This window comes from Macrobrachium nipponense, chromosome 16 (genome assembly GCF_015104395.2).
Source record: "Macrobrachium nipponense isolate FS-2020 chromosome 16, ASM1510439v2, whole genome shotgun sequence".
NCBI classification, from domain to species: domain Eukaryota; kingdom Metazoa; phylum Arthropoda; class Malacostraca; order Decapoda; family Palaemonidae; genus Macrobrachium; species Macrobrachium nipponense.
In genome coordinates, this window is record NC_087209.1 from 7232113 (window position 1) to 7252112 (window position 20000).

Consider the following 20000-nt stretch of genomic DNA (forward strand, 5'->3'; position numbering starts at 1 on the left):
ACCACTTAAATGCAGTAATCATGACCTTTGTTAGCAGTCATAAAAATTTTTATTTTATTTTTCATCGTGACTGCTGTGCCCCCCCCCCCCCACCCCCCCCCCCACCCCAACCCCGCGCTTTAGTAGCAAGAGCCCATGCTAGCATAAGGCCAACAAAATCTAAAACAACGGCGCGTCGTGACCTTCAGACGGGAAAAAACAGACGCAGTCTTCTCAATGTCTGAATCTTTTTCTATCTTCTGCTGGTCTGCGATAAGGATATCAAATTCGGGGGTCCTTTTGTTGTCGCCCGATGCGGACTTGATTTCGCGTCTTGTCGTGGGCTCCGTGTCACGTTTCTGTGTGTGTGTGTGTGTGTGTGTGTGTGTGTGTGTGCGCGCGCGCGTGCGTATCTGTGTGTGTGTTTGTCTAATAGGGACATATACACTTCTTGGAATTTAGTCTCTACTGTCGTCTTCTTTTACCAGTAAAAGCAAGATCAGAAATTAATTCCAAATACTGCATAAAAAGATACTTTAGAATTTAATTCCTGTGCCTTACACGACTATAAATGCACGACTAAATCGGTATGAATCGTGTATATTTATATTCAGACAAGTGTGTTATTTGATTATATGGTCTGCGTATCGCTTGAGTTGCCATATAGTTTGTTTCTCAAGTCGATTTTCCAGTCCAGTCGTCGAATGTGTTCTCCCCTGAGGAGAATGATTTGTAAATGAGAAACATTACTGTTTTATTTTTTTAATCCCAGTTGTCGATGACCCTAATTACTGTGATGCTAGTTAGCCGTATTAAACGTGGCAATCTAATTGCCAGTTTGTTGCTAATTTTTTTAAATGTTTGACAGGGATATTTGCATAAATAATCGGCTAGTATGTTTCTCGTTGTGAAGCAAACAGAGTTTAAAACGTTTTCCGAGTAAATATCGACAAGCGAGCAAAATTCGAAACGTTTTCCGAGTAAATGTCGACAAACGAGCAAAATTTGCCATGTGCTCTGGGTAAACGTTGCTCCCTCATTGCACGCGGTTAGTCACCAACCTGAACGTTTGCGAGCATGAAAGACCTTGAAAACGCATGTTGGCACTTTTTAAAACAAAGGGCCTCCTATTATCATAAGTGAGTCATGCCTAGCTGCTATACATACTGCATCCGGTCTGTGTTTACATCGGAAGAAAAGAGAGAGAGAGAGAGAGAGCTGTGATTACGGCGTGAGTAATGTGTTGTGACTCTTTGTTGTAACTGACTATTATTATATTATTATATTATTATTATTATTATTATTATTATTATCACATAACGTCTACATGAACTACGATTTTAAATTAACATAGACGTACCATGCAAAAGGTGACAACCTATTAATTAGATAAAATCTATTATTATTATTATTATTATTATTATTATTATTATTATTATTATTATTATTATTATATGTGCGCATGAAAATCTTCTAGACTAAACGGTCATTGACCGTACCAAGCAGTCTCCTTTAGAATTTATTGCCATATTTGAAAAATGACAAATCCGACCCATTAATTAGTTGATAAACTATATATATAAAAAACACTGGGTGTTAAAATAAATCACTGCGATGAAAAAAAACACCTGTACCTAGGCAGTTCGGCACAATGAGTGTAAATGGGAAAGAATGAGGAAGCATGGGTGTCGTCGCTCTCCTCATTTAGGGGCTCCCGCACCTCCTAACCCCCCCCTCCCCCCCCCTCCCCACGATTAAGTACAAGTGGAAATGAGAAGGAGGAGGTTCGTATGCTTCGTCATATCCCGAGCGAAGCGTCAACAACAAAGTCGGGACACGGAGAGAGAGAGAGGAGAGGAGGAGAGGAGCGACGATGAGAGAGAGAGAGAGAGAGAGTGCAAGCCAAGCCGGATTTGGGTATGAGTGCAGTTTTGTCCCGGGATCTGGTACCGAAGGATTACTAACTAGTGTAGTGTGGTTTAGTGCCTAGTTTCCTGTGCTAAGTTCTGAATTTCGGTGTGAGGAGAATGTTAGTTAGAAGAATTTTGTATTTATTTTGTATTTTAACCTCAGAAAAGTGATTTATTTTTCACTGAAACAATTTTCTTGAAATGTTCAAGAAAATGTCTGGTAGAAGATTTTGCATTTTTTTTTTTTTTGTATTTTAACCTCAGAAGAATGTTTTATTTTGAACTGAAAATCTTGGAACGTCCAAGAAAAAGTATTTTAGAAGATTTTGTATTAGTTTTGTACTTTAACCCCAAGAAGGTGTGGAATTTTGAACTGAAAAATCTCCTTGGAACGTTCAAGAGTGGAGACGATCTTGCAACATAATGGAAGACGTTTTGACATAGTGATTTTTGGTGACCTTTGAATCTGTGTTTGTTTTTGGAATTATTTCCCAAAAATAAGAGTTACTGGAATGCTTGTTTCTGTCATGCATTTGAAGTTAACATAATGAAAACAAGTCACGCAAAGTTTTTAAGTTGAAGGGAAAGCACATTATTGTAATGAATGTGTAGATTCAAATGTGTTATGTTGAAGACATACTAATAAAAACATCGCCAACTTCACCATAATAATAATAATAATAATAATAATAATAATAATAATAATAATAATAATAGTGATGGACTCCTAAAGAGGCAGGATGCCACCCGGAACCCCACACTATAAGTACCACCCAGTCGAATTGGAGGATTGTGATAGACCAATAATAATAATAATAATAATAATAATAATAATAATAATAATAATAATAATAATAAACAAAAGCCGAATACCGTCCTGTATCTTGGTAAGATACAAGAGGAAATGTTAGCTTAGGCTTCAGTGTCATGGAATACTTTCAAAGATATGAGAGTTAAGTATATCTTCTTCACATTGTAAACTATGTAAAATTAAAAAAAAAAATCCACTTTCATAAAGAGAGAGGGAAATTTACCTTGGTAAACTATTGTAGGCCTAAACTCGTAAGCACAGATTTAGGCTGCTGTATATTTCGAAAATATCATTAAGCCATGTTACCATTCTTCGGTAGAATCCTGTAGTGACGTCACGCTGTCACGTGACGTCATTTTCCGTGCGCCTTGTTTTAGCAGACGACCGACGTGCGCGCGCAGCTCGAATACAAACCAACTATATTAATGATAATAATTTTTGTTTCGGCTCAGGGTCATACACATAAGATATACAAACTGGAGACCATAAAATACACACAATCTAGAATATACCGAGATAAATTGTTAAAAATGATAGTTGGCAATACCCACACAGTTGCTGAAGTGTAATATAGATAATAATTGTGATAATGGTAATAACAGTACTAATATTGAGAGTTAATGATGTTTTATTTATGAAAAACGCTATCCTTACCCATTAACGTTGGATTAGGTCGTATTATGCCAGTGAGTCATGCTCGTACTTCGTATAATATATAATATTGCATTCCTCTCACTTTCATCAATATCCGTCTTACTGTCATCATTACCAGTGCGTCAGTGGGATAATGAAGATGACGAAATGAACCCCAGAGCCTTGAAATTCCTACCTATATCTTTTGATTCCTAAAATTTGAAATAGTCTATTTTGACTTCAGGAGGGTAATTCAGGCTTCAGCCTTAGCGAGTATGACGTTGAGAGAGAGAGAGAGAGAGAGAGAGAGAGAGAGAGAGAGAGAGAGAGACTCTGAAAGGTAATTCAGGATTTATCCTTAGCGAGTATAACGTTTTTATAGAGAGAGAGAGAGAGAGAGAGAGAGAGAGAGAGAGAGAGAGAAAAGGGTAATTCAGGATTCATCCTTAGCGAGTATAACGTTTTTATAGAGAGGGAGAGAGAGAGTTAAGGAGAGGAGGGTAATTCAGGCTCCATCCTTCGCGAATATGACGTTGAGAGAGAGAGAGAGAGAGAGAGAGAGAGAGAGAGAGAGAGAGAGAGAGAGAGAGAGAGAGGTCATTAACGTACTGAAAAGGCCTCTACTGAGTCAGTGAATGTATATGACTGAGTACCAATCTCAGACGGTACCAAGCAGTGGGTCCTGGTACCAAGTTACCTTATGAAAAGAAGTTGGTTGGTGACATACGGGTACCCTTGCATTACATACCATCCCTTAACCCCTACCCCCCTCCCCTCCCCTTTACACATCCCCCCTCCCCCTACCCCACAAAGCATCCCTCGACCGGTTGAAGATCTCTGATGGAAACTGAATGAGCATGGAATTGAATAATCATGCTGAGTTTGGGCTCTTGGAAGAAACGTCAAAGTGGGTCTCGCATTTTATGAGAATTATAACTTCATGCGAGACCACGTCCAGACCGTTTCTAGCTCTTGTTGGTTATTATTATTATTATTATTATTATTATTATTATTATTATTATTATTATTATTATTATTGATGAGATAAGGATGTTTTATTTTATCTTTATCCATAATCATTAAATTATTATTGTTATTCATAATGTCCTCATTTGGCAAGTCTGGGAATTTTTGTTTTTTTATTCAGTGAATTTAATATTATTATTATTTATTATTATTATTATTATTATTATTATTATTATTATTGTTGTTGTTGTTGTTGTTGTTATTATTATTATTGATAAAGATGGCGATGTTTTATTTTGTCTTTATCCGTAATCATTAAATTATTATTCTTATATTCATATTGTTTCATTTGGCAAATTTCGGAATTTTTTTATTTAGTGAATTATTATTATTATTTTATTATTATTATTATTATTATTATTATTATTATTATTATTAATGGCCAGTTAATACTTTAATGTATTAATTAGAGAAGCAGTTTTCGCATTCTCTCATTTTATGTAGCCATTTTATTATTGCAGTTTAGATTCACGAAATTTATGTACATAATATAGCTTTCTCATAGGTAACGTACCTTGGTTGTAGTATATTCACATCAACCGTGCATCTGATGTCTAGGCCAGTCCCTGACGACGCTCCTGACTGGCTGTTGATAAGCCAATGACAGGGGCTGGAAACTCTCAGTCTCTCTCGAGAGAGTTCACATAGGCAGGATGTATGTTCCACCTCTCCCAAGGGGTACCTCTTTCAAAAGCATCCCTCAGGAGAGATGGAACATACATCCTGCCTATGTGAACTCTCGAGAGAGACTGAGAGTTTCCAGCCCTATTATTGTCTTATCAACAGCCAATCAGGAGTGTCGTAAGGGACTCGCCTCGACATCAGATGCACGGTTGATGTGAATCTACTATAGCTATCTCATCACGAACGAAAATTGGATAGCTGTCTCCCTAGTTTAGCCATCTCATGAGGAACGTAGTACACTGGATAGCCATCTCACCATGCACGTGAGTTGGATGGATATCTCATCGCGAACGGATATTTCAAAGCTATATCATTATGAACGTTGACTGAATAAGTGTCAAAATGTATTCAGACCAGTGTATCAGAAACCTGTTGGTGAATATTTCCAAATCTATCACCAGGTACGGGATTTTAGAATGTAATTGTGGGCCAACGTGCTGACATATTTAGTGGCATTATTTTGTTTGTATGGGACACTCGTATAAAGTGGTAGTTGTATATTTTAAGAATTTTATATCATAGTCACTTTTGATGTTTTTGTGGTACGTCCTGTATTGAAGATTTGTTTTTATTGTCTTTTATATGTGAAAAATCTCGTTCTTATTAATCCCCGTTAGGAGGGTAGTGCCGTCAGTCTCACGTGGTACACTGCAGGCATTATTTAAAGTTCTTTGCAGCGTCCCTTCGGCCCCTAGCTGTAACCCCTTTCATTCCTTTTACTGTATCTCCGTTCATATTCTCAATTTCTTTTTCAACGCTGAATGACCTCACAGGTCCCAGCGCTTGGCCTTTGGCCTGAATTCTATATTCCAGTTCCATTCCCATTCCTAATGTTTCGATCGTTGGTCTTAGTTTTATTTTTAGAATTAAAAAAACAAGTATTTTTAGCCCTTTTTCGATAGTAATGACTAGGAAATAAAATACTTGAAAGAGAACGTAATCAATAACCGATAGAAATGACAAGGAAATAAAATACTTATAAAACAACATAAAACATCATCTTCAATAACCGTTAGAAATGACAAAGAAATAAAATACTTATATAAAACAACATCTTCAATAACCGATGACATTCCTAACAACTGGTATATAAAAGCAGATGGGAATTTGGACTGAAACATAAAAACGAAATATAAAAAAATATAAAATAATATAAAAAATATAACATCTTCAGTAACTGATGAAGTATTACTGTCATACAAAAGCAGAGACATAGATGAACTTCTTCAATAACTGCCAGGAAAAATCGGACACGAATTCGGAAATAAAATAGTATATACGAATTATTTCAACCCCCAACATTCGTCAGACCCACGGAACCAAAATATAGAAGAATATGATCATCCCCAACGCTCGCTCCCACCTCGTGATATTATAGGGCTCAATGCTCGCAGCTGCTGTAAGTTCGCGATGATTCATGCATTTAATAAACCTGTGTGATTTAGATTCGTTTCGGCTCCTCTGGGGATGCCATGCACGCATTTTCTTTGAGCTTTTTTTTTTTTAAATGTTTTTGTTTGTTTCTCGTTCCTTGTTTGGGAGTGCCGGAAAAGACTTCTTGCCATGTGTAGGTGCATCTGTTATGAAATGATATAGTTCTGTTATGAGATATCAGTTCTGTTTATGAGGTACTAGTTCCTTTACCATGAGATATTAGTTCTGTTATGAGATATTAGTTCTGTTATGAGATATTAGTTATGTTATGAGATATTAGTTATGTTATGAGATATTAGTTCTTTTATGAGATATTAGTTCTTTTATGAGATATTAGTTATGTTATGAGATATTAGGTCTATTATTAGATATTAGTTCTGTCATGAGATATTAGTTCCTCTGCCATGGGACATTAGTTCTGTTATGAGATATTAGTTCTGTTATGAGATATTAGTTATGTTATGAGATATTAGGTCTATTATGAGATATTAGTTCTGTCATTAGATATTAGTTCTGTCATGAGATATTAGTTCCTCTGCCATAGGACATTAGTTCTGTTATGAGATATTAGTTCTGTTATGAGATATTAGTTCTGTTATGAGATACCTATTAGTTCTGTTATGAAATATTAGTTCTGTTATGAGATATTAGTTCTGTTATGAGATACCTATTAGTTCTTTTATGAGATATTAGTTCTTTTATGACGTACTAGTTCGTCTGCCATGGGACATTATTTCTGTTGTGAGATATTAGTTCTGTTATAAGATATTAGTTCTATTATGAGATATAGTTCTGTTATGAGATATTAGTTCTGTTTATGAGGTATTAGTTCTGTTTATGAGGTACGTGTTCCTCTACCATGGGTTATTAGTTCTGTTACCAGATATTAGGTGAGATATTAGATCTTTTGGATATTTTTTTTTAGCAAAATGGATGTTTTGTTTGATGGTTACTAATATTTGTAGACAAAGTTTTATTATTAATTGATAGTTGCGGTTATTTATGTATCTAGAGTTTCAGTATGTGTTGTCGTGTTAGTAGTTACTGATGTTTTGTAATCAAACTTTTAGCATGAGGTAATAGCTATCAGTAATTTCATGCCGAACTTTTTTGTTGTAATGTATAACGGATTTTCGTATCGTATAACCTGTTGTATAAAGGTTGTAGTTATGAGGTTTGTGTAAAGAAATTTATTGTGGAAAGTCGTAGCAGTAATTCGTAAAAAGTGCTTTAAATTTGTTGTGAAAGTCGATTAAAAGATAAATTATTCAAAAAGTATAGTTATTAGCTGTTGAAGGACACGCACAGGCTCTTGCTCAGAGACACGAGAGCATTTCTAGTCCATACGCATTGTAGGCGTTGAATAATACGCGCGGTACTTTCATGTCAAGCTCTGATGAGCGTATTTACCCAAGAGTTACCCAGATGTTTCCAGTATAACGAAAAGAGATTATTAAAACGACAGTTTCTTGCCACATGAACCTCCAAAAGACACGTACGTTTACAGAGAGAGAGAGAGGGAGAGAGAGAGAGAGAGAGAGAGAGAATAAGAATTAGGGAGTAGGTTAGGGAGGGCCCCGAGGGTGCGGCTTCTTCCTATGGTTGGCATCGACGCAAGAGAGGGACAGGGTGAGGAGACAGGTCGGGGATGATGGGGACGACGCAGGATATGGAGACGGGCGCGGGGGGTGGGGGGGATGTGGTGGGGATGGATGGGGACGGGGTGATATCAGGGTACACCTCAGGGCGACGGCTGAGGTCCCCCGACGTAGAAGAGAGAGAGAGAGAGAGAGAGAGAAACAGGATCAGATGCTCTGACTGAGCCGCTGAGCGTCTTGCGTGGAACCAGAAACAGTTTTCTACTGCTCGTAGTTGAGGTGGACGCGTTTTCGTAGAGTTGCGACCACTAAGTTGCGACTGCTGTTAACAACTGGTACGACGTGGTTCAAGCCGTTGTGATCGTGAAGTGTTTCTCAGTCGTATGCCCGAATATGTGAGACATTAATCTTCGATGAGTTATGTGTATCGAGTGTTTCTGAATGCGTCGTTGGAGGCTTAGTGGGTATTTTCCACTGCAAGGGATGCTGTTATCTTTGGCGTTACGTACACAGTATCTCCACAGTATCCTCATTTGCATTGAAGTGTAACGTTAGTGTTCCTTCGTAAGCAGATATCTCCTACGATGCGTTTAAATCCCCGATAATAGAGTTTGCGTTTTGTTAACTCGGGTTAAAACGGTTCATAGCTGTTTGCTATGGCAGGATTTACCATTTTCTTAGTGATTGTGAGTGAAATGTTGTGTTTATGATAAAGTTTCGTGGTCTTACAACTTGTAGGAAAAAAACTTTTTTGTGTACTGTTTACTGAAGCTGTTTAATTCTGTTAGCTATTATCTGGGGCTACTCTTTGTGTTCTGTTACGTGTAACCAAAGTGTTCATTTCTGTTTATTGTTTTATAGTCTACATTTTGTGTTCTTGTTACGTGTACAGAAACTACTACTTTCTGTTTACTATTTTATGGGTTACTTTTTGTGTTCTGTTTACGTGTACGAAAGTTGTTTACATCTGTTTACGGCTGTAGAGGCTTCTCATATCCAAATACTTCGTCTTTGCTGGCTGTTTACTGCTATTTACTATTTTATGGGCCACTTTATCTGTTCTATGTACTTATACTAAAGCTCTTTATTTCTGTTTATACAACTCATTGCAATTAGTTAGCCAGCATCCAGAGGGCCACGTAAGGCTCCTTAACCTCTCCAACAGTTTAGGGCATAGGACAAGTGATGCCATAAACCAGCTCTTTTTACACAAACCAACTTGTTTCCTTCTGTACCTGTCAGCTAAAGCTGTTTACAGCTGCAATAACCACAAGTCTCTACAGGATTACTAGATATAAAGAATCACTTCTATTAAGAAAATTTAAAAAAATCCCCGTAGGCGGGGAGGATTAGTGCCGTCAGTTGACCACATGCGGTGCACTGTAGGGGTTACCTCAGGCCCCTAACTGCAACAGCCACTTTTACTGTACCTCCTTTCATATTGTTTTTCTTCCATCTTACTATCCACCCTTTCCTATCAATAGATTCATAGTGCAACTGCTTTGAGGTTTTCCTCCTGTCACACCTTGATCTCGTAGGTCCCAGTGCTTGGCCTTTGGCCTAAATTCTATTCTATATTCAACTGTAAAATTAATGTGAAACTTGTAGTTTTAATTAAACAATGAGCTTTGTGTGAGAACAGAGCGCAGCGCAGTCACCTGGTACGTTAGATAGCATTAGGACAGAATGGCTTTGTTTTTCCAGTGGAATTTGCACGGGCGTTCTCCTTCCTGTCTCGGCCTCTTTGTTTTGGAGAATTGTATGCATGTTGTTTGCATAATATGTTGCTTCTTATTAACTAGGATTATTTTTCATTCTGCTGTTCCGCTTCCAAGACCTCTATATTATTATTGTTGTTGTTGTTGCTCTTATAGTTATTATTATCATTTCTTTGTGTCTCAGTCCTGTTCGATTGGATGGTATCTGTAGTGTGGCGTTCTGGGTTGTAAATTGTCTCCTCAGGAGTCTATTATTATTATTATTATTATTATTATTATTATTATTATTATTATTATTATTATTATTATTATTATTATTATTATTATTATTATTATTATTTAGCGTCATGGAGTAATCGATGTGAATTCAGCCTATTCAACAAAACTGTGCCAATTTTGTTTCAGTGTATCTCTTTGAAATATATAAAATTAGGCAGATATCATTAAGACAGCGAGATATTTATTTTTTGTGTGTTTTTTTAATATCCCTGTTACACCCTTTTGTCGATTAGCCGTCGACTGTGTTGAAAAAAAAAATGTAATTTTACGTTGCAATATTTCTTGTCGACCCACACTCATCAGCTGTTTATGAATGCCTATATTTAGAAGGCAACCTTGCTATGTCCTTGGAAACTGTGGTTATATGATTAAGGACTATTTAAAGAACACTTGGCAAATTTGTGAAATAGTTTTCAACGCTATAAAAAAACGAAAAAAAATTACCAAATTATCGTCCTTTTTCATGAAAAATTCGAACGGGTCTCAAAGCCTTTCGTGGCTAGACTATAGTAGTCCCCGGGCATGGTATCGACCCTGTTAGTTAAAGTGTCCCTAAGAATGGGTTATTCCGATATGTTTGTATGGTGTATGATCTCTCATTCATTTAAGCCTTGATCTGTTTCTTCTTATGGAGGTACGTCACAATCTTATGACACTATTGTCCCTGTAATATACTATATATTTGTGACTTCTAACACTATGTATCAGTCCTTCGTCAATGGCTTGAAAATAAAGTCGAAACCGGTCAGGACATACAACCCGTCCCTTATTTTTCACCTGTGGATATGTGTGATGAATGAATCACGTGCTAATATATATATAGAGATATATATATATATATATATATATCTATATATATATATATATATATATATATATATATTCACAAATATTAAGCAACAAATATCTTTCAATACGAAATTCCGTATACCTTGTGAATAACTTATACATACGCACACATATTTATACCAAATTCCATATAACCTTGGGAATAACTTACACAAAATCACGCACACACTATATATATATATATATATATATATATATATATATATATATATATATATATATATATATATATTATATATACACTTTACTACTTCATAGGCGGTTTACTGGACCTTTTATCTTGAGACTTGAGACGTATCCTGTTTTAACAGAAGAAAATATTTATATACACATTTATTATGTATATGTATATGTGTGTTTAGTTTTCACCACTGTAGTATTATATATTGTTTACAAACCATCATTATCATCAGTACAATAACTAAACGACATCCATCCCTTTTATTGAATGCCGACGCCCCTTGTCCAAAATCAGGTTCCAAGCGCCTCAGTGGCGTGGTCGGTTATGTCTTGGCCTGACACCTCGGTGGCCGCGAGTTCGATTCTCGGGCATTCCACCGAGGGATTAGAGATGTGTATTTCTGGTGATAGAAGTCCACTCTCTCGACGTGGTTCGGAAGTCACGTCAAGCCGTTGGTCCCGTTGCTGAATAACCACTGGTTTCATGCAACGTTAAAACACGATACAAACAAACAAACCAAATCAGGTTCCTTCCACCGTCAAGGGACGGGAGACAGAAAGTAAAATCCTGTTCTCTTTCCGGAGGAGAGAAAATAGGATGGAAATGTAATCTGCTCACGTGCTCCTTCGTACGCGGGTCGACTGCGTGATGACAGTGGGCCTCCTCCTCGTCTAAGTGGATACATCGTGCCGTCGTATTATCCTGTTGCGAAATGTCGTATCCACGGTCATCATCATGAGTACGAAGGGGATGAAGTTCTTCGTGCCTTCTGGCAGAGAGAGAGAGAGAGAGAGAGAGAGAGAGAGAGAGAGAGAGAGAGAGAGAGGTTTTGGTATTCTAATGAGTCTTCGTCTCGATTGGTATGTGAAGTGACTACTACTGTTTCGTAAGTTTTATGAGTAGGGGGTTCATCCATACGAGGAGTGTGGCAGATGCCAGTCTCTCTCTCTCTCTCTCTCTCTCTCTCTCCTCTCTCTCTCTCTCTCTCTCTCTCTCTCTGTGTGAGAAATACTAATTTTAAATGTTACTGAATGTTAGGTTCTGTCAGGGATATTTATTCTCTCTCCTTTGCTAATACATTATATATATATATATATATATATATATATATATATATATATATATATATATATATATATGTATATCTATTATATATATATATATATATATATATATATGTATAGTATATATATATATATATATATATATATATATATGTATATATGTATGTATATATAATTTTATACCTACACATAATAAATTTCCAGTACATCTCCTTTCCCTATCAATTGACCTTATCAATTAATTGACCTTACCGGTAACCACATGACCCTCAAATAAGGTCAATCAACCTCCGCCAGCCATTTTGTAAATCACTCTCGACAGCGAAAGCTGAAATGGGGAATTTCGTAAACATAAGTTGATTGGTGTCGATCAGTTTGCTAATGACTGAAGAGTGTCATTACCTTGCAATTTGCGTTGGTAATGCCATCAATTATGCCCAAGGCTGCTGGCATTTGCGCGTTGCATTGATTAGTCACGATAGTCGTTGCTGAAGGGAGAACGGGGGCTTAGGTAATAATAATAAATAAAATAAAATGGATAAATAAATTAATTAATAATAATAATAATAATCAATAATAATAATACTAATTAATAATAATATTTTTATTTGGTTAAAAGAACCCTGCATTTAGGCAAATATTGTTGAAAGAGAATGGCAGAATTAAGCGAGTTGATTTTATATAGAAAAAAATAATATATAAAATCAACTCGCTTAATCAGCCATTCTCTTTAATAATAATAATAATAATAATAATAATAATAATAATAATAATAATAATAATAATAATGATGATAGAGGCAGATCATATAATGACGTTCATGTTTTGCATTGTCGAAGTTCTGAAAGCTGCTGTGTTTATATTTTCAATTGTGTATTACAGTGTGAGAAAATAGTTTTTTCGTAAAGCATGTAATAATAATAATAATAATAATAGTAATAATAATAATAATAATAATAATAATAATAATAATAATAATAATAATAATAATAATAATAATAATAATAATAATAATAATTTCACGAGTCACTGGAAAGGTGACAGAGTCCACATTGATATGTGTAAATATATGTATATTTTCAATGCAAGTTTACACTTACATCAGTGTGGATTTTTGCACCAATAATAATAATATAATATAATAATAATAATAATAATAATAATGATAATAAGGTAGAAATGAAGCTCATAACGATTATCTACCGTAATTTCAAAAATTACATATGCAGCTGTATTCTATTTTTTATGTATTGCAGTATATAAAACAGTTTTTGATTATTTTTTTCCAATAATATTTCACATTTTCTTGAAGTATATTTCCAATTTTAATAATAAAAATAGTAATAGTTATGCAATATTCCCTTACCATATTCATATAGGTAATACTGCAAGTGTTTATGTAAAATAGTGTGAAAATTTCAGAAATTCAGTTTTCAAATTTATTAATATTTACGTTTTATTTTTTTTTATTTCATTGAGTGTGTGCTAGAAGCCATTTTGATTTTTTCATTCTCAGAAAACAAATTTAATGTTATTCAATTTCTCCGTCTTTTATCGTCATTGTAAAGTTAATATTTTATGCCTTTTCTCAAGAAAACATTTTATGTTTATACAGTAGATTTTAGAACAAGTTTCACTTGTTAATTCACGTGTGCGCACTCGTGCCATTTAGAGCGCGCGCGCATTTTTTCATTATGTTATATAAAAGAGATAGGAGTCACCCTTGGGATTGTTCTGTATAACTAGTTTGTCTTGTAGTAAGCCAATCTGATTGAGTTTAGCCCGCCATAGATAAGTCTTCAGAACCCTGAACATTAGTGCAATATCTTGCCCTTCTTTCAAACACACACACGTACACACACACACACACACACACACACACACACATATATATATATATATATATTAATAATCTAGTATATAATATATATAAATATATATATACATGCGTATATATATACCGTATGTATATTCATAGATGTATACCATTGAAAAGTCATATAAATCCTTGTGATTACAAAGTAATTCGTATGCATGTATTGATTTACCGAAAGCTCTCTCTCTCTCTCTCTCTCTCTCTCTCTCTCTCTCTCTCTCTCTCACGCAGTGATTTTACGTTGGCAATAAGTAGTTTGTTAAAGTATCTGCCACCATATCGTTATGCCGAGATGTTGAACGGTAACAAATCCTTAAGCTTCTCTCTCTCTCTCTCTCTCTCTCTCTCTCTCTCTCTCTCATATTGGAACCGCGAATACTTTGAGATTTACGATCTCCTTTGAGTCCTGGTATTGTATGCGGTCATCCCCAATAGGACGTCGTGAAATGTCTCATAGCAGCTGATTTGTAAAGGGGGGTAGGGGTTTTGTGGGTGGGTTGGGGAAGGGGGAGGGAGTTACTAAAAATCGAAAAAAATCAAAATAGCCTTATGGCTACGGCTCTGTTGTAGTAGTAGTAGAAATAGTAGTAGTAATTGTAAGTTCTTTTTCATTCAGTATAACCTGATTTTTTTATGCTGTGGATATTGTGTAATATATTTATTTGTTTTATTATGTTTTGTAGTTGTAAGCTCTCTCTCTCTCTCTCTCTCTCTGGTGGGTGACACTATACCCTATTCCAAGACAAGATGGGTGACACTATACCCTATTCCAAGACAAGATGGGTGACACTATACCCTATTCCAAGACAAGATGGGTGACACTATACCCTATTCCAAGACAAGATGAGTGACACTGTACCTCATTCCAAGACAAGATGGGGGTGACCTATATATACCCTATTTCAAGACAGATGGGTGACACTATGCCTATTCCAAGACAAGATGGGTAACTACTATATATACCCTGTTTCAAGACAAAGCTGGGTGACACTATACCTGTTCCAAGACAAGATGGGTGACACTATACCCTATTTCACAAGACAAGATGGGTGACACTATACCCCAATCATTATTTCAAGACAAGATGGGTGACCACTATATCCCCTATTTGAAGACATGAGGGTGACACTATACCCTATTCCAAGACAAGAGGGGATGGGTGACTATACCCTATTCCAAGACAAGATGGGTGCACCCTACCTGGACACTACCCTATTCCAACAAGATGGGTGACACTATACCTATTTCACGACAAGATGGGTGACACTTATACCCTATTCTAAGACAAGATGGGTGGACACTATACCCTATTTCAAGACAAGATGGGTGAACTATACCTTATTTCAAGACATGATGGGTGACACTATACCCTATTTCCAAGACAAGATGGGTGACACTATACCCTATTCCAAGACAAGATGGGTGACACTATACCCTATTCCAAGACAAGATGGGTGACACTATACCCTATTCCAAGACAAGATGGGTGACACTATACCCCATTCCAAGACAAGATGGGTGACACTATACCCTATTTCAAGACAAGATGGGTGACACTATAACCCCATTCCAAGACAAGATGGGTGACACTAATACCCCATTGTTCCAAAGACAAGATGGGTGACACTATACCCCATTCCAAGACAGATGGGTGACACTATGACCCCATTCCAAGACAAGATGGGTGACACTATAACCCTATTCCAAGAACAAGATGGCTGACCCTATACTCTATTTCAAGACAAGATGGGTGAACACTATACCCTATTTCAAGACAAGATGGGTGACACTATACCCTATTCTAAGACAAGATGGGTGACACTATACCCTATTCCAAGACAAAATGGGTTACACTATAACCCTATTCCAAGGACAAAATGGGTGACATTACACCCTATTTCAAGACAAGACAACCGCTTTATCTTCGTTTATTTGTCTTCACATTCTTTTAAATCATTATCATCTCTCTCTTTTCCTCATCTGTCATTATATTCCGTATCATCATATCTTAACACAACGACGACAAATCATACCCAACATGTCTATGACAAAGCAATGGCAAAGTAATGACAACGTCATTATATAAGTTGGCACGTCTGTCAAGATTGTAGTCAGCCCTTTATTTTTGGGTATAATATTTTAGTAGTAGTCTGGGCATCCGCAGTGAGTCCAGTGACTCATCCAACTGGTGACAGTTTTTGTTTGATTGACATCCTTGTGCGTCAGGCCTTTCCAGTTGAATGGGGTATCCTGGTGTTCTATTATTATTATTATTATTATTATTATTATTATTATTATTATTATATTGGAAGTGATGGTATTTGACAAAATAGCATTTTAATAATAATAATATTATTATTATTATTATTATTATTATTATTATTATTATTATTATTATTATTATTATTCTTTGCATTCGTGCCCAGTAATTTCAGTACACCTTTATTTACGTTGCAAACATTGAATTGTAATTCCCTGGCACCCCCCCCCCCCACCAAAGCTTACGTATACCCACACCAAGAAAAAAAAATAAAATAAAAACTGAAATATACCAGACACTTAAAAAGATAGATCAACTATGTACCTTTAAAAAGAATTAAATCAACTAGATACCGTTTAAAAAAACAAGAAATGTAAATATATACATATTCTTTTCATAATGGCTATCTACTAGATTATCCGTCGCTAACACAGCTACTAGCTGTGCTGCTGTGTACGATAATCAAGACGTTCTTGTATGACTCAAGTATACACTTTGTATGCGTGTGTTGCTCTGCACTTATGTATTCCGGGAAGGAAGGACTTAGGATATGGGGATGGGATTCCCCCAGTAAATCCTTGAGACGTACGTTGTTCATTTATTCATGTATATGTTTTCTTATTTATATATTTATTAAGTTAGTTAATTGTGTGTCGTTGTCACTGATGACATTACTGGCAGACAGACTGGGGAAGTTATAGCCGTTAAGTCTAGCAGAGAGAGAGAGAGAGAGAGAGAGAGAGAGAGAGAGAGAGAGAGAGAGAGGACGAAGTAAGTGATATTTATTTATTTATTTGTTGTTGTCATGGCTGGCGTTAGGAATTAGATGGAGGAAATTTTCGTGTTTAAGTCTAGGAGAGAGAGAGAGAGAGAGAGAGAGAGAGAGAGAGAGAGAGAGAGAGAGAGAAAATTCGGTATATATCCCTACATAAGTATATCTAGCTTCCATCTTCAGTATCGTACATAATTATACTCAAACACATCTCTAAGGTTCTCCGCGCGTGCGTGCCTACATAAATACTCTTGTTATCATATTTCTCAAGATATATACTATATATTTTTATTTCATTGATTCATCCTTCAGAGTAACCTCAGGAGAATAGTGTCAAGGATCTAAGATGAAGACCTCAGGGATAATATCCATTCGAAGTTTGTTCCCTAATTCAGTTTCATGCTTTTCATTATGCTGTTTTATATGTAGCTCGGTGGTGTGTGTATATTTACACATATCACCTGGTTAATATGCTTGTTAGTTTGTGTATGTCTGTCAGTCCAGAATTGATGAAAAAACTGAATGAAATTTGAAAAGATAAAATAATTCTGAGTTTCCTAATCTGAGCAATTTACGTCATTCTTAAGATACACAACTCGACTATTCCCCAGATAGTTCTTGAAGAGGCATGGTAGTCGAAAGCTATTCCGCTATCACAAGATTATTATGAATTGGGATTAATAATGATTATCGTGATCGTTTACATTGTAAGAATATATATTTGTTCTTGTAGCAGCTACCTTTGTTTAGGTTAAGATCAGCTTCTTGAATAGTACTTTGTGAAGGTAGAAATATTCCACAGCTTAGACCTGGTTTAGTAATTTATATCTATTTTGAGAGCTTATTGAAATGGGTGCCACGTTCCAAATTTATTGTAACAAATATATTTAAAAAAAAAACGGATTTTTAATCATATGTATTAATTTTAAAAGTTCATTGACATGGCTGGTAATGTCTAGTTTATTTGAGTACAGATTTTCACATACAATGAAATGGAGCTTTTAAAATTTTGCATATATATTGTGCATATATATATACACTATATATACATAATTATATAAATGATATATATATTAATTATATATAGGATATATATATGTGTGTGTTTATGTATATGTATATATATATATATATATATATATATATATATATATATATATATATATATATATATATAATATATATATATATATATATATATATGTATTTGAATGTGGATTTTAACACTTACAGTAACATTAGGATTTTACCTTCTTTACATTGAAATTAAGAATAATGACTTTATATTATCTTACTACTTAAAGTTGAATCTAAAACCATTATTTTTTGTTAACAACTATTTGAACATCGTTAGTTTCTGTGGTTAAGATATGAGGCCAATCCAATTATATATGCTCAATGTAAAAGAGAGAGAGAGAGAGAGAGAGAGAGAGAGAGAGAGAGAGAGAGAGAGAGAGAGGAGAGAGAGTCCAAATCTATTAAACTACCAATACATTCGTATTAGCCAATGGCACGCCTTATGCCTCCTGTTAATCAAATCTAAATGTCACGATATTTAGAATAACAAGAGATAATACGATTCATATCACGTAAATTGATCGTGATTATGCAACTGGCATTCCAGTATTAATCAGATTTCCCATAAATCGTCTTGATAAAAATTCCAGGGAGCTGTTTGAACTTTTTTTTTTTTTTTATATTAATTGTATTTTTTTTTTTTTTTTTCGTCAGTTTTTAGTATTTTTTTTTTTAAAGAAATCGTCCAGTTTTTTTAGCAAATTTTTAAAGTAATCGTCAGTTTTTTTAGCAAAATTTTTAAAATAATCGTCAGTTTTTTTTTGTAAAATTTTTAAAGTAATCGTCAGTTTTTTAGTAAAATTTTCGAAGTAATCGTCATTTTTTTTGTTTTTTTAGTAAATTTTTTAAAGTAATCGTCAGTTTTTTAGTAAAATTTTTTAAGTAATCGTCAGTTTTTGGTAAAATTTTTGAAGTAATCGTCAGTTTTTTTATTTTTAGTACATTTTTTTTTTTTTAAAGTAATCGTCAGTTTTTTAGTAAAATTTTTTAAGTAATCGTCAGTTTTTTTAGTACATTTTTTAAGTAATCGTCAGTTTTTTAGTAAAATTTTTTTAAGTAATCGTCAGTTTTTAGTAATTTTTTTTAAAGTAACTGTCAGTTTTTTTAGTAAAATTTTTTAAGTAATTAGTCAGTTTTTTTTAGTAATTTTTTTTTAAAGTAATCGTCAGTTTTTTTAGCAAAAATTTTTTAAAGTAATCGTCAGTTTTTTTAGTAAAATTTTTTAAGTAATAGTCAGTTTTTTTAGTAATTTTTTAAGTAATCGTCAGTTTTTTTAGCAAAATTTTTTAAGTAATCGTCAGTTTTTTTAGTAAAATTTTTTAAGTAATAGTCAGTTATAGCTATATGGCTCTGATGCCTCAGTTACAAAGGTATTCTTACAATTGAACCAACATAGGCCTATGTAAGTCGTTTAGGTAAATGAAGCCTATTGTTGAGAATGCTATTGGATCCATATAATTTAAAATAACGGTATTGTAAGAGAGCATCGTAATAATGTCTTGACAGGAGAGAGAGAGAGAGAGAGAGAGGGATGAGAGAGAGAGAGAACGAGAGAGAGAGGGGGGGGGGGAGGGACCAGGCCCAGGGTGGTGACGGCAAGTTTTAAACTTGGAGTTGAATACCCATAGACTATTGATGTTACACACTGCAAAAAATTTGTGTGAACGTATTGTTTTTATGTGTAGAGATTATATGTATTGACATTTTAGTTCTTTGTAGATGTATTATATGTATATATATATATATATATATATATATATATATATATATATATATATATATATATATATATATATATATAGTATGTATGCAAATGCATATGTCGTTTTAATGTGTAGAGATTTTATGT

General features: G+C 34.7%; 1 protein-coding gene across 2 annotated transcripts in view; it reads left to right on the top strand.

Moving 5' to 3' along the window:
* Positions 1 to 20000, top strand: part of LOC135195557 (ral guanine nucleotide dissociation stimulator-like) — a 271022-nt gene that overhangs the window by 52707 nt on the left and 198315 nt on the right. The window contains exon 1 of one of the 2 annotated variants that reach the window (XM_064221828.1): positions 8288 to 8410. The exons of the other annotated variant lie outside the window; for it this stretch is intronic. The gene's annotated coding sequence lies outside the window, so the exon portion shown is untranslated. Of the gene's footprint in view, positions 1 to 8287; positions 8411 to 20000 lie in introns of those variants that run through there. 2 annotated transcript variants of the gene reach the window in all.